Below are 14,741 nucleotides of genomic sequence, written 5' to 3'. Positions count from 1 at the left end.
TGTGTCAAGCGATAAAAGTGTAACATTTCTCTTCTCTTTGCCAAACCACACCTCAAGGTCCAGCCAAGCCTCTGACCCCTCCCTTCTCCCTCGCGCTCTTTTCACGGCTGTCTTCAGTCTACGTATTAATATGTTGCATTATGTTTCAACAAAGGCATTTCATCACGCCACATAATGAACGGACATGAATGGACGGAAGTTACAATTACTGCATGTTACGCGTACAATAAAACATCAAAAATATAATTCACTCAATGCACAGTCCAGGAAATAAGAATTGACAAGGAAAAGAGATACCTTTACCACAAAATGCATGGCAAAAATAGTAATAATTAACTTGATATAAGAAAAAAAAGAATAATAGAACAAAGATTAAATCGTGCATAAATAGTGCAGGAAAAGAACAAAAGAAACCTTGTTGTAGATACCTAGTAACTAAAGCGTGATTAGAGAAAAAAAAAAAAACTATAACCGGATATATATGTAAATTGCTTCCTGTACTCGTTCAGTTACAGTTACCATTTATTAATACAAACTTTTTCCTGATAAGAAATTCAATAATTCAAGGAAACTGTTAGTAATAGTGGACATAAAAAGTGGATGTACAAGTAAATCTGGACGACGAAGGACAACTGGGGAAAAGTGGACACGAGGATGTTTAAGAGGAAAGAGTAAGAGTGTAGTAGTTAGGGACAGGGATACATGAAAGAGAAAGTTGTGTGTGTGTGTGTGTGTGTGTGTGTGTGTGTGTGTGTGTGTGTGTGTGTGTGTGTGTGTGTGTGTGTGTGTGTAAATATAACAAAATGATTGGAATCTAAATGAAAAAAAGAAAATACAAGGAAAACATAGAATATACAAAGAGAACAGATACGAAGAAAATGAACACAAAGGAAAATACAACAAAGCCAAATATAATAAAGAAATAATAAAGGGGAAAGGAAAAGGAGAAAGACGAAAATTAGAATGTTGAAATATAGAAGAGAAATAAAAATGATAAAAAGAGGAGATAATGGGAAGAGAGGAAAGGAAACAAGACATGAAATGAGAGAAAGGTGTACGAGAGAGAAGGTAGAAGAGAAAGAGCGATAAGAAGGAGCAGGGAAGGAGAGATAAGAAGGAGGGAGGTAGAGATAGGCAATAGGGAGGAGCAGAGGGAAGGGCCGAGGTGTACCAGCGGGGGTTTGAGGTGCGTACTTGTTGCCCGTGTGTAATGTTGGGAGGGTCGACCATGCCCAGCCTCCCGCCGCGCCCGCACACCTCATAGCCCCACTCCATCCATCGCTGCTCCCTCACCACTGTAGCCTTCCACATCCCACCATCACAACCATCCATACACCATACAAGTACACCTGCGTCACATCTTCCTTCACACAGTCCATCTCTCTCTCTCTCTCTCTCTCTCTCTCTCTCTCTCTCTCTCTCTCCTTTACCGGGTGTGTTGATTACCATTTCAAAAAGGTGAACGAGCTATATGTATATCAGCGGAGGTCTCAGTGCCATCACACCTGTGCAAGAATAGTAGCTCTCTCTCTCTCTCTCTCTCTCTCTCTCTCTCTCTCTCTCTACCTACCCATACACCATACGTAACCCCTCATCCATTTCCTATGCTCCCTAGGGCCCCACACACCCAACCCACAGACCGCCACCACTCTCACCCCTCCCTAGACTGCTCCGAGTGGCCCTAACCCGGCGGGAGAGAGAGCGGGGTGTTTCTCGGCGGCGCGTCACTACCCCCCAGATCGCCAATTTGCCTTGAAACCGGTTGGCGTCGTCCCCGCTCAGCCAGGCGCCCGCGAGCTCCTGGGGCCGGCCGCGGGTGGGCGTCGGGGCGTGGGCGGGAGTGGCGGATTTAGGATAAGAGAAGGAGGGTAAAGACTGGAGGAGGGAAGGGGGGGAGTGTATATGGAGTTAAGAGCTCGTTCAGGGATGATATACCGGCGTAATATAATGATAGGGAAGGGCACGTGCCTGGATGGAAAAAGAGAGAGAAAGACGGGGAGGAGAAAGAGGAGGAGGAGGAGGAGGAGGAGGAGGAGGAGGAGGAGGAGGAGGAGGTAGATGAAGAAACTGTGCAAGAGGTTTGTAAAGGGGGAAGTATAGGAATGGAGTGATAACAGAGGAGAACCGGAGAAGAGAGAGAGAGAGAGAGAGAGAGAGAGAGAGAGAGAGAGAGAGAGAGAGAGAGAGAGAGAGAGAGAGAGAGAGCCATAACGGTGAAGAAAAGTGGAAGCAGGGAAATCAAAGGGATGAGAGGTGGTGGTGAGTGGCAGCGAGGTGGGGATAGAGAAAAGGAACAAGGAAAGAGAGAGGAAGGGGGGCGAGAGAGGGGGAGTAGTAGCTGAGTATGGAGAAAAGGCGCTTTAAGTCTCTGATGAAAGATTAACAAACAAAAAAATAAAAAGTAATGGAAAGAAAGCGAGTAAGAGATGAGATATAATAGTAAAGAAACGAAGATAATGAGGGAAGGCGGCAGGGAGGGTGGAGAGCGGGTGTGGAGGGAGTGGTGGGGGAAGTGGTGAGGGAGTGGATCGGGGAGACACAGCAGGGGAGAAGCAACAATGATGGAGCAAATGACGGGAGATTGACTAACGAAAACGGGAATAGCGGTGGACAGATAATGGTTAGGAGATTAAGTGGAAATAGAATTAAAGAAGTGGAAGAGAGAACATGAGGGAAGGAGAGAAGTAGAGGAGAGAGGAAGAGGGTGATGGGGGGAGGGATGATGGGGAGAGGAGGAGGACGGGGAGAGCGGGGAGTGAAGGTAGGACGCTAAGCAGAACACCAAGAAACAAGCGAGGGTCCGGCAGGTTAATAATTCAAACCGAGACTAGGGTGCAGGTGCGGGATAATCAGGTGTGAAGGAGGCAGCAAGGCCGGTGAGGGAGGAACAGGTGAGGCGCGGACACACACACACACACACACAAACAATGAACAAAGCCCACCAAGCCGGTTAAGTATTCATGACGTCACAACGGGAGGTAAAAGTTACTCAAACTGACCACTAATTAACTTCACTATCACCAAACATATCCTGAAATCCTACACCGACCTTATACAGTCCCCAGAAGGCTCAGGTCCTCAGCAACTCTTCTCTCCGTCAGGTTACACAAGCGCACAACACACACGGCTGCCTACTTCCCGTCACATCCCGCGAGAATATGGAACCATCGAGGCAGTGGAAGAATCCGAGGTTATAGTTAATAGTCTTCTAAAGCAACAATTGACTGCTTCCCGTGTGTCAGGAAAAAATGTCTAACGATATACTGGCATAAATTTGTAAAGAAAGGCTATTTTATTTATATTTCCTCTTCTGCTCAACGGTAATAAGACGTAATAGAAGAGGTCCGGGTGAGAAGTGAAGATGACGTTTCCTTGGCGTCATCCTCACATCACGAGCAACAAGGACCTGTCTACTCGCTCCATCTTTTCCTACTTGCATCAATGGATCTTTAACAACTCTATTAAAACGTCACGGCAACATTTTCAAGAATAACTTAGATAAACAAAACTACAAAACCCAGCAGGACAACACAATGTGCATGACAGCGGCAGATGACGTCATGAGAGGCTCGAGATTGCCGTGATGGGACAACGAGCTATTATACTATCACATTAATTAATTCTTACCAGAGTGGAAGCAAGAACAAGACGGGGTAGAGGAGGAGGAAGGGAAGCAGAGAACAAACATAAAAAGCCGCTCTATTTTACAAGTAGTGATTAGTGAGTGGAGGGCGACTGAGCGAGGCGGAAACGAGAAATCAAACAAGGAGAAACAACACTCCGCTCCGCTGCTCAGAGCCAGAGGGGGGAGTGGGGAGGTAAGGCAGGGAAGGGATGGGAGAGGCGTCAGTGAGGCATGAATAGGAGCAATGAGGTAACTATAGGCGCCTTGTGGGTGATGAGTACCTGACGTGAGGATGAGTAAGGATGAATAAGGATGGATAAGAAAAAATATGTGGCCAGTCAGATATTAAATTCAAGTGACTAAGTAGTGAGGTGTGGCGGAGGAGCTGAAACAGTGGGAGGAGGAGAGGAAATCAGGAGGAGGAGCATGAACAGGAGGGGGACGAGCGGGGAAAGGAAAAGAACAGCGCGAGATGTGGAAAGGACAGCAGGAGGAGGAAGAGAAGGAGAAGGAGGAACGCTGCACGAAGTGAGGAGAAAGAGATAAACGTTATTGGTTGATGGAAACTGGCGAAAAAAGTTAATGAAGGGCTGGAGTGCGGGAGTCCTGAGGGGTGAGGGAAGCAAGGAGGAGGAGGAGAAGGAGGAGGAGGAGGAAGAAGAGGAGGAGGAGGAGGAGAGAAGGAAAGAGGATGGCAGAGCAAGGAGGGAAGAGGAAGAGGATCGAAGAGATAGGAAAAGAAACCACAGAGAGAGAGAGAGAGAGAGAGAGAGAGAGAGAGAGAGAGAGAGAGAGAGAGACGAGGTGGAAGGTAGGAAGGAGGGATTACAATGAGGTTTGAAAGGAACAGTAAAGGTAAAAAAATTAGGAAATTGAGAAAGCTTTTATAGATGGAGAGGTCATACAAAACTCGTCAACAAAATAAGGAATCGGGAAGCTGTTTGTTCACATCAGCCATAAACAATCCTGGGGCATAAAGATGAAGTATTGTGGGTTTTTTTTTTTTTTCTTTCGTTCACGTGTTAGTTATCAATGTTGGCGATCTCTTTGCTGATGTTTGATAAAGTGAACTGCCTTTTATGTGACACACTGTATGAAAAAAGAGTAACGTTAGTGTATCAGCATTGACTTACACACACACACACACACACACACACACACACACAGACAATGAAAACACCCACTTTCTTACAGTCACTCTCTTACACATACTCTCTTACACACACAAACACACATACTCTCTCTCTCTCTCTCTCTCTCTCTCTCTCTCTTACACACAGACATACACATACAGGCACACAGACACACATATACACACACACACACACACACACACACACACACACACACACACACACACACACACACACACACAGACACTGAGGGCAGCACGCACACACATTACCACAGACGTGACCTCCCAGATTTTAATGGAGAGCAATTGATGGAAAATCAAATACTTGAACCTTGAGAACGCAATTCAGGTATCGCTTCAGTGTGGCGGGATGGCGAGGAGGGAGGCAACGAGGGAGGAATGGCTGGAGTGGGGGATAAAAGGAATGAGTGGGAGGATAATACTCTTAGCCGGTGGAGTGAGTGTGCTGTCTGTCATTCCTGTCTGTCTGTCTACTCTGTCCATTCATCTTGCTGTTAATTTGTTTCCACTAAATCTACTCTAGCCTTCCTTATCGTGTGTGTTGATGTGGCAGTGTGTGCTAAGAGTGTACAGTAGTGGGTGTGCCTTCTCAGTCTTCCTCCAGCAATAACAGACTCTCTTCCATCCTATTACACGTTTAATGATGGTAAGAATAAATATTTATCTACTTTGCTTCTTCCTGTCCGGTCATTGCGCAACTTCCTGCCTGTCAAGTCATCATGAAACACTGACACTTCATTTCTTCATCATCGCCAACTTGAGTGGAAACGGTGAAGTGAAAATACTTATCATCTTCATTCTATTCTTGTTCTTTTATCATTCATCTTTTTGTGTATGTCGTCTGTTTGGTGATTATTACTTTTACCCAGATTCACATATTTTTTGCTTAATTTTCTCTTCCCACCTCTGCTCATCTTCCCATTTTCTTCTCCATCATGCTCTTTCTCCTCCTTCACATCCCTCCTCCTCCACTACCCCTTCCTCCCTCCCCTATACTCCTATCTCCTCCTAATCTTTCCCATTAGGATCCACATAACCAAATCTCTCCCGGAGTGACTTCCTTTGCCTCCCTTCTCCTCCTCCTTCCTTTCTCGCTCCTTGCCCATCCCCCCGGCACATATATCATCTCCCTCTCTCTTCCTCCTCCGCCTCCTCCATCCCCCCCCTCATCCAAGTCTTCCTCCCGCTGGGCCGTTTTCATGGGGACCCATTATTTAAACTGACGGGCTGTGGGTTTAATGAGGGCTAGCCATCAGTCCAAAGACGCCATTTTTCTCACTCGGGCCGCCAGCTGGTCGTCCCCCTCACCCTTCCTCTTCCCCTCCCCCACCAGTTAGTGCAGCAAGGCTCTAATATAATACTTGGTTTATGTGAGCTGGTCTTGTGTATGCTGGCTTGTGTGTGTCTCTGTCTATCTGTTTACCTTCATTTGTTTACCTCGTTTTGTGAAATGTGGTAAGTGAGAGTGCGATTGTGTGGTGTTTGTTTGTGAGCTGTTACTCTTTACATCTCGGCTCTCTTCCCACTTGCTTGTTTGTTTACATGCGTGCTTGTTTGCTTTGTTTGTAAATGCCTGGTTCAGTGTTCAATTTTCTTGTCATTTGTTTGTGTCGTTGTCTGTTTGTGTGGTGACGGTGGTGTCAGCTGTCGCCTGTCGTGCAGTGTCATGCCTGTTCCTATGTTTGCTTGCTTTTGGGATGCTGTTTGTCTGCCTACTGTCTTCGTTTGTCTCTGTTTGTGGTTGAGTCTTGTTTGTCTTAGTTTAGTCTACGCTGTTCATTGTTCCTTTCCTTACACAACTTCCTTGCATTCGTGTCGGCATGTCGCCTTGCAATATTCGCCACTCATGCTATCCTACGTTACTTTCGTGCAAAATCCCAATACTATGCCTTCATTCCACTTTCCGTCAGTTGTGAGTTTGAAAGTGAAGGAAAAAAAAAAAAAATAGGTCGACAAAACACCAACTTTAATCGGAATGCATAAGCAAGTTGCAAGCAGCTCGGTAATTCCCAAAGCACACAACACGCCGAGAAATCCATAGGTCCCACCCACTAAATCACAGACTCTCCTCATACATCATCGCTTAATATTACGTGAACCGAACGCAAACACCACCTTGCCAGCGGAACCGAAAGCCGTGCGAGAGAAACGGGGAGGTGAGAGGGGGGTGGCGGCGGCGGCGGAGGCATGGAGGGAGGGAGGCAGGCAGGCAGGCAGGCAGGCGGTGCGGTGGAGGCAGAGGATCGCATGAGACAGCCCTGCGCAGTCGAGACCAAGACGCATTGCCCAGCACCCGCCAGACAAGCCCACAGACCCGCTACATCACGCCTGGCAAACGACCCACATAGTTTTTCTGTATAGAGTGAAGGTTATCTGTGCGTATCAGTGTGTGTGTGTGTGTGTGTGTGTGTGTGTGTGTGTGTGTGTGTGTGTGTGTGTGTGTGTGTGTGTGTGCGTTGTATTTTCAAAGAGAATGATGATAATGATAGTAATAATGCTAGTAATAACAATAATAATAATAATAATAATAATAATAATAATAATAATAATAATAATAATAATAATAATAATGATGATAATAATAATAATAATAATAATAATAATAATAATAATAATAATAATAATAATAATAATAATAATAATAATAGTAGTAGTAGTATTAATAATAATAATAATAATAATAATAATAATAATAATAATAATAATAATAATAATAATAATAATAATGATACTACTACTACTACTACTACTACTACTACTACTACTACTACTAATAATAATAATAATAATAATAGTAATAATAGTGATAATAATAATATTAAAAATAATAATAATTGAAAGCAATAATAAAAAAAACACCACGTTCATATGATTTATTTACCTTTAATTTAATAGAAGAAGGACCGAAGTAGTAGTAGTAGTAGTAGTAGTAGTAGTAGTAGTAGTAGTAGTAGTAGTAGTAGTAGTAGTAGTAGTAGTAGTAGTAGTAGTAGTAGTAGTAGTAGTGGTAAAAGTAGTAGTAGTAGTAGTAGTAGTAGTAGTAGTAGTAGTAGTAGTAGTAGTAGTAGTAGTAGTAGTAGTAGTAGTAGTAGTAGTAGTAGTAGTAGTGGTGGTGATAGTGGTGGTGGTGGTGATGATTGTACTAGTGTCCATTAACAAAACTTCAGAACATCATTAGAGAACCTGATGAACTGTGGAACCATTTGTGGCAATGAAATGTGGATTTTCCTGACTTAAATCAAGGCTGTATATCCACATTTCTTCTCATCGTCGCTTTTTTTTTTTTTTACACTTTGTACCCAAGACCGATAGGATTTTCTCGGCTAAAAGTTACAATTAGTTGCCTTAATGGACGGAAGAGTGACGTATTAATCAAAATACTTGGCAGCGAGGGCGCGTTGCTTGCTGGAGATTAGCGGCAGTAGCGTTCATAACTCCTGCCTCGCATCTATCTAGTTGCCAATATCAGTAAACATATCAGAGGTAACACGCATGGAAGCTACACTAATACACAGTCAGCACAAGACTATTATTGGATACACACCTGGTCATATGAGTTTTTCAGATGTACGAGAATAACCACTTGCCTGTTTTCGCTACCGTACACTAAAAACACAAAGCACGTACACTTTAACTACAAAGATACACCGCACATGAGCTTTATCAATCATTAGAGCCTTTCAGTATACACAAACATCCTCAGTGCAACAAAACACACACTATGGAGGTCAAAACCCGTAAATCTGTTCCATGGCTCCAGGTATAACTTTTCCTTTCGAAACTGCAACCTGAGACCCACGCGCCCCGTCCGCCGCCCCGTTACCCAGGTGAGCCGCGGCACGTCCCAGGTAGACACAGGTGAGGCTGCAGCTCCTGGGTTGGAAGGAACTTTTAAATCCCTAACATAACCTTGCCACTGACCTTTACCCTAGCCTTCACTACCCTAGGTTCAGGTGGCTCTCTTATTCCTCGTTTTAATATATATATTTTTGTCATTTATGCGGCTATTAAGTGTGAGACAGGTGTGAGGTGTAGTGGAAGTGGTGGTGAGAGTGGTGGTGGTGGTGAGAGGATTAGTGCTAGTGGTGGTGGTGGTGGCTTTGGTGATGATGGAGGCCAAGGTGATCGTTGCAGTAGTAGTATTGTAGTACTAGTGGCGATGGTGGTGGCGGTGGTGGTAGAGATGGGGGGCAGGTCAGTTAGAGACGAGGTAGAGAGTATGTTAATGGGAGAGTAAGGTGGTGCTGGTAGTGATAACAGGATAGACAAGTGATGGTGGTGATGGTGATGGTGATGGTGATGGTGGGCTCCTAGGGAGTAGTGGAGGTGGTGGAGTTGGCAAGCTAGTGGTGAAGGGTAAGGTGGCGGTGATGGTGATGGTGGTGGTGGTGGCCGTGGTAGTAGAGGTGGTAGTGTGGGCGTGTGGACTAGACTCGTGTCGTGACTTGAATGGCAGCCACGCCACGCCACCTCACACACCAACCTTATGTATATTCTATTACATGAGACCTTCGTTTTTAAACACTCCTGTCCTTACCAATGCTTCCTCTGTTCCACTGGTGTGTTTCACTACGACTCCATATCACTGCCTTCCCTTTCTATAGAGTTCACTAACCGATTTCTCATCCTCTCCCTCCTTCCCCCACAAATAACAATGATGGACAGTAGCTGTTAACCTCTACTGCGGCCAAAAAAAAGAGAAAATCCATGGCGAAGGTTGATTAGATTATTATAAGGTATCGATTCGAGGAAAACGGTGGAACGAGAATAATAGAGTGGTCGAGCTCAACCAAAATACTACCCTACTTTTCCTCATCAAAGTTGATCCGAAGAAATATTTCACTGGAGAATAACAACAAAACATCAAATCAACCTCGTCGATGCGCGTGAGCCGCAAGAAAATCCTCCCCCCCGGAACACATGCTTGGTGGGGAGGGAACAGAAATCCTCTCTTTCAACACTAATCCTCAGTTTAGAACACGTAGACTAACACTGTTGTTCCCTCTGGTTATCATCTTCCATTCCCCCAACCTTTCCCATTCCCTTCACTCTCCCCAACTCTCTTCTTCCTCCCCGACACACACTGGCCACTATGCAAATTAACTTGATCAAAGATGCCAAGCGGATCAAAAAGAAACTCCATAAAAGTTTCATGGGCGGGTCAGATTAGTATGAATTCATCCGGCCGAGAAAGTCCACCTGAGTAGCCGTCCGTGTGTACTTATGAATGACCAAAGTGGACCTGAATACATCTGCCAACCAGCTTCCGAGACCTTGCCAAACATTGCGTTTTTCGCTCTTATTTCCAAGTCGTCTGCCGGAGAGCGACTGTCAATACCCACCGACGAATATTGTTGTTTCACTGGGAAGTAATTTTAACTCTATGAATGTAGCAATGAGGATGCATAGTCAATTGAACGTGACATACGCAAGGAATATCATCTAATAGTCTATATAAGCATTAAAACAAGCAAATGAAGGAAATGAATTAACAAATCCGCGACACTGAAATCAGCTAAAATGACATTTATATCAAAAATATATATACAGAACATAATATCGAGGACTATTAAATCGACAGAATCCGTAATTAGAAAAGAAATTAAAAAGTATTGATCTATCTGAGTCACTCTACACTCGACGTGTTTGCTTTTTCCTCTCCTCCAGAACGCCCTCGATCATCTCCCCACGAGGCCACCCAATTGATAAGCTGCGAGAGGCCGAGATTCACCCAGCAGACGCAGACAATAGCGAGTGTCTGGCGTGTGGCGGCGATGGAGCTGTGGGCGGCAGACTCTCGCGTCCCGTAGTCTTGCAAGTGGCCGTATGGTGGCGCGCAGCGGGTTCCTTTCCCAAGCGTACCTCCTCGATTACCTCGCTCCTGTAAACAGACTTAACAGAGCCACACATCCTTCTTTTCAGCGTAAAAATCTGTCGACGAAAGTTACTATAATAATGAAGGTAACCGAGAAGAGCTTCCCAGAGCAGCAACTTCACAACTTTCACCTGACGCAGACGTGAGTACCGGGTAAAGTTACTGGAGCAGAGATAATAGACAGTGTGTAGGGTTTGTCTTCGTTAAACATTGGCAGATGGAGGAGAAAGGTTGCTCCTCCATACTGTTATAAGCAAATAGGCTGCTGTGAAGGAGGTACTGTTTTTTATCCCTTTCCCTGCGGTGTTTCGTGGTGCTGAAGTGCGTCTGAGAGGAAAGGATGGCATCTTAGGAGCCTGAAGCGAAGTCCTCATATGAAATAGGTAAACTCGATATATATTTTTTTGTACTTTAATTGAGAAATAAAGAAAGTCTGCAGAACTGTTTGTGTGTGTGTGTGTGTGTGTGTGTGTGTGTGTGTGTGTGTGTGTGTGTGCTAAATTTAACTGTACACTCGTTATATTTTCTTGTTATGTGTTATATTTGCTAAACTTCAAGCTGGTAATTATGATAACAGGAAATAGGGTCTCGTGGCGGAGCATTATACTATCACTTCCTTGGAAAGCTGAGTCACGAAACACCACACTAAATATGCTACTAACTCCTAAACTTGTGGATTTGATTACGCCAGAAAGCTGTAAATCCCGCGGAGTGTGCTGAGCGGGCGACAAGTTTGCTTTTTATCCCATGATCCCTTGTCGTAGTAGCAGTGGCAGTAGTAGTGGAGTATGTAGTATGTAGCATAAGCATAGCAGGAGTAATAGTAGCAGTAATAGAAGTAGTGATATGTTTTCTGTTGTTGTTACGTCTTTGTACACGTAGTACCGGTGGCTGTAGTAGTAGTAGCAATAGAAGTAGTAATAGAAATAGTAGTAGTTTTCATGGTGGCGGTGACAGTGGTAGCGGTGGTGGTGGTTGTTATAGTAATAGTAGTAATAGAGCAATGCAAATTAAAATAGATTATAATGTTTCTAAGTTACACACATGAAGCGACGCAGAGGAGAATAAATTATACGGTACGAAGCAAGAGGAGACGAAACGACCAACGGGGAAAAAAGACAGAAAAAGTAAGAATCCCGACAGACGTGTACTAGAGACAGGACAGCCACACGGGAGACACGCGTTTCCAAATTAATATTTTACGTCAGTTCTCCGGGCGTCAATCACTTTTGATCCGCCGAGTGAGTCTACTGTGGGTCTGTATATGTTTGACGCTATCTGGGGGTGCCATCTCCCCGGGCAGCGAGCCACTGGGAGGGAGGGCGAGGGGTGAGTGAGGGGAGAATGAAGGGAAAGAGGGTTGGGTCAGCTCTCAAACAATGTAGCGCCCATGATGACGGTTTGTTCACAAAGGCAGCTACTATTACTGGCCTCCATGCTTGCTAGTACTTAATTTCCGTCGCAAATATCATCAGACATATCTGATGAGGGAAAGAATATCAGTTGACTTTTTTGGGATTAAATTTTTTTACCTGTCGGCCACTAACCTGGTTTTCCAGGAACCGTGAGCTTAGTAATTGCTGAATACGCAGTAAGTATCGTACGTTCTTTTTTAAGTTTCGTTCGGAAAGGATGGAACAGCGAGGGAGAAGAGAGTTGCTAACTGAAGCGCCTTAACGAAACCTTGTGACTCGGGGCGCGCTGTCCGGCACGGTAAGGGTAATAATACGTGTATGTATTACATTACTTATTCAGTATTCTCAAGCAAAACCTCACCACTGTGCTATTTAAAAGGAAGAGAACGTGAGGAAAGAGAGAGAGAGAGAGAGAGAGAGAGAGAGAGAGAGAGAGAGAGAGAGAGAGAGAGAGTGTTGGGGAGTGGGAGGATGGAAGGAGCCTGTACTGGACTTACACGGACTCAGATGCAGTGGCAGGCGGTGCAGAAGTGAAGAAGGAGGAGAAGGAGGAAGAGGAGGAGAAGGAGGGGGTGGGAGAAGAGAAGAAAAAAAAAAACTAAAAGAAGAGGGAGAAAGGCGAAGGAGGAGGGAGAAGAGGCCACGTTAGTGATTACAACACTACAACATTGACCAACTTGATTCCCCGATCACTGCGCTGCGCAATACTGAAAGCACCACACATCGTTACGGGCCGGGGAACAGGACCGGAAATGACACTAAGAGACTAATTACCACCAACCCTCAACACCCTTACCCCACAATCCCTTTTAATTAGTTCGGCAGTGAGCGGTGAGGGCGGGCACTGAGCTTGTCACTGCAGCCACAACCACCACCACATCCATCACTCGTCCACCCGTGTCACTATTACCAACACCAGCAAGGGCGAGAAAAACAGGACGTGTACACACCCACCCTGAGGAGTCCCTGGTCTGGCCCCGGTCGCCTCCCCTGACGTCATCGCATCAAGCTCCGCCCCCTCCCAGCCAGTCTACACACGAGCAGAAAGACGCGAGTATCGCCGCTACACGAATTAAGTCTCTCGACGAGTGTACTTTTGAATCTGAGGGAAAGTACCGTAATATTGAGTAAGCGTAGAGTGGAGTGTGATTAACGGCACTGCGATGATTCTCCTCCACCTTCGTTTCTCGCGCCATCACCGACCACAGACTTAACACAGCAAGAAGGAGAGGAAGGAGAGGAAGGGACGCATTTAACAGGCCAATGTTAAGTTGAGGCCAAAGGGAAGTAACCAATACATTTCTCGGAGCAGCAAATCTCGGGCAGCAATTTCCTCTCCTGTGTCCAGGTCCGAAGCAGAGTGAAGATTGAGTTACGCCTCCGTTGAAACAAGATTACTTTCCATGTTTTAGTAATGCGTACAGATCTGTCTCGACCAATTTCATTTACAATCATATTTCTTTAATACGAACCTCGCTCTCTGGACCTGAAGGAGGAAAAGGAGGAGGAGGAGAGTGAGGAGACCAAGGAGAAGGAGCAAGAGGGAAAAATAAGGGCGGAGAATGAGGGAGATTTAACACTATTTAACCGTGGTATTGCCGGAAGAGTTCCCGAGGAAGATTGGGTGAGGTCGCTGCGGTAGACAGGACCCTCGCACTGTTGGACTTGAATTTTATCTCATTAGTGGATCGCGCTGCCTCCTCCGTTCCCTTCAGTTTTATGCGCGAAATATTCCAGCTTTCAATTACTCTCGGTGAGTGGGGAAGAGGAAGGGAGATGAGGACAAGCAATTTTCCCTCTCCTTCCTTATGGCTCTGTTTGTCTGGCTGGCTTAATCTTGGACGTTTAAAAAAGTTACTCTTATTACGAGAGTCTCCAGTTGTTTATTTTGAGAATCACGCGACCGAATCTAAGAAAATTACACGGGCATAAATTTAGTTAAAAAAATACCAGATTTCTCGTTTATTTTCGTGCCAGACGGAAGTGATTGCAGCTTCGAATTTGAGCTCGAAACGTTTCCTTCCTCTACATTCTGCTATTTAGGTTCCTTCTCACCTCCAACACCCTCCCTCCCTCCCTCCACTACTAAATTTCCTTCCTTCCTTTTTTTTCACCCTTCCTTTCCACTTTTCTATGTCAGTCTCTTACACTTGTGTATTGAAATGCTTTGTCCACTGCATTCTTTGTAAACTTGACCAACAAACGAGAAAGTTGTAATAATAACAAAATAGAACAATCACTTACCTGTTCGTCTGGCAGCGGTGCAGGTGGGAGGAGCAGGTAGGGCAGGCACCAGCAAGGACCATCACAGCTAACACGAACACCAAGGACACGTATTGACACTTACTACTCATGCACGACACTTAGACAACTACTTCTCTGTCCACTAACATCTATAAAACGCTAAAAATGTAACTTAATGATATGATACAGGCAACCATTCAAAGTGGGGGTGGAGGGGAAGGGACACGTGACTACATCGGGCATATCAACAAAGACCAGGCTGATATAAGGAAGCTGAATTGTTCTCTAACACTGCAAAGTTTCAAGAGTTCTCTCAGGCAAGATCTGGTTGTTCTCTGACGCACGAGTGACTGATAATCCTTCCTGAGCAGCAAGTGGAGGGCGTCTTGCCGTCTCGCTCTGAACAAGGATTGGGGATGGGAAGGA

General features: G+C 45.1%; 1 protein-coding gene across 1 annotated transcript in view; it reads right to left on the bottom strand.

The window, feature by feature from the left end:
* Positions 1 to 3,153, bottom strand: part of LOC123513020 (protein-L-histidine N-pros-methyltransferase-like) — a 1,006,690-nt gene extending 1,003,537 nt beyond the window's left edge. Inside the window, exon 1 of the mRNA XM_045269829.1 lies at positions 3,050 to 3,153. The gene's annotated coding sequence lies outside the window, so the exon portion shown is untranslated. The remainder of the gene's footprint in view (positions 1 to 3,049) is intronic.
* Positions 3,154 to 14,741: the final 11,588 nt, after the last annotated feature.

Source organism: Portunus trituberculatus, chromosome 35, assembly GCF_017591435.1.
Source record: "Portunus trituberculatus isolate SZX2019 chromosome 35, ASM1759143v1, whole genome shotgun sequence".
NCBI lineage: Eukaryota > Metazoa > Arthropoda > Malacostraca > Decapoda > Portunidae > Portunus > Portunus trituberculatus.
Note: the sequence above shows the minus strand (reverse complement) of the source record. Positions and strands in the feature narration are given on the sequence as shown.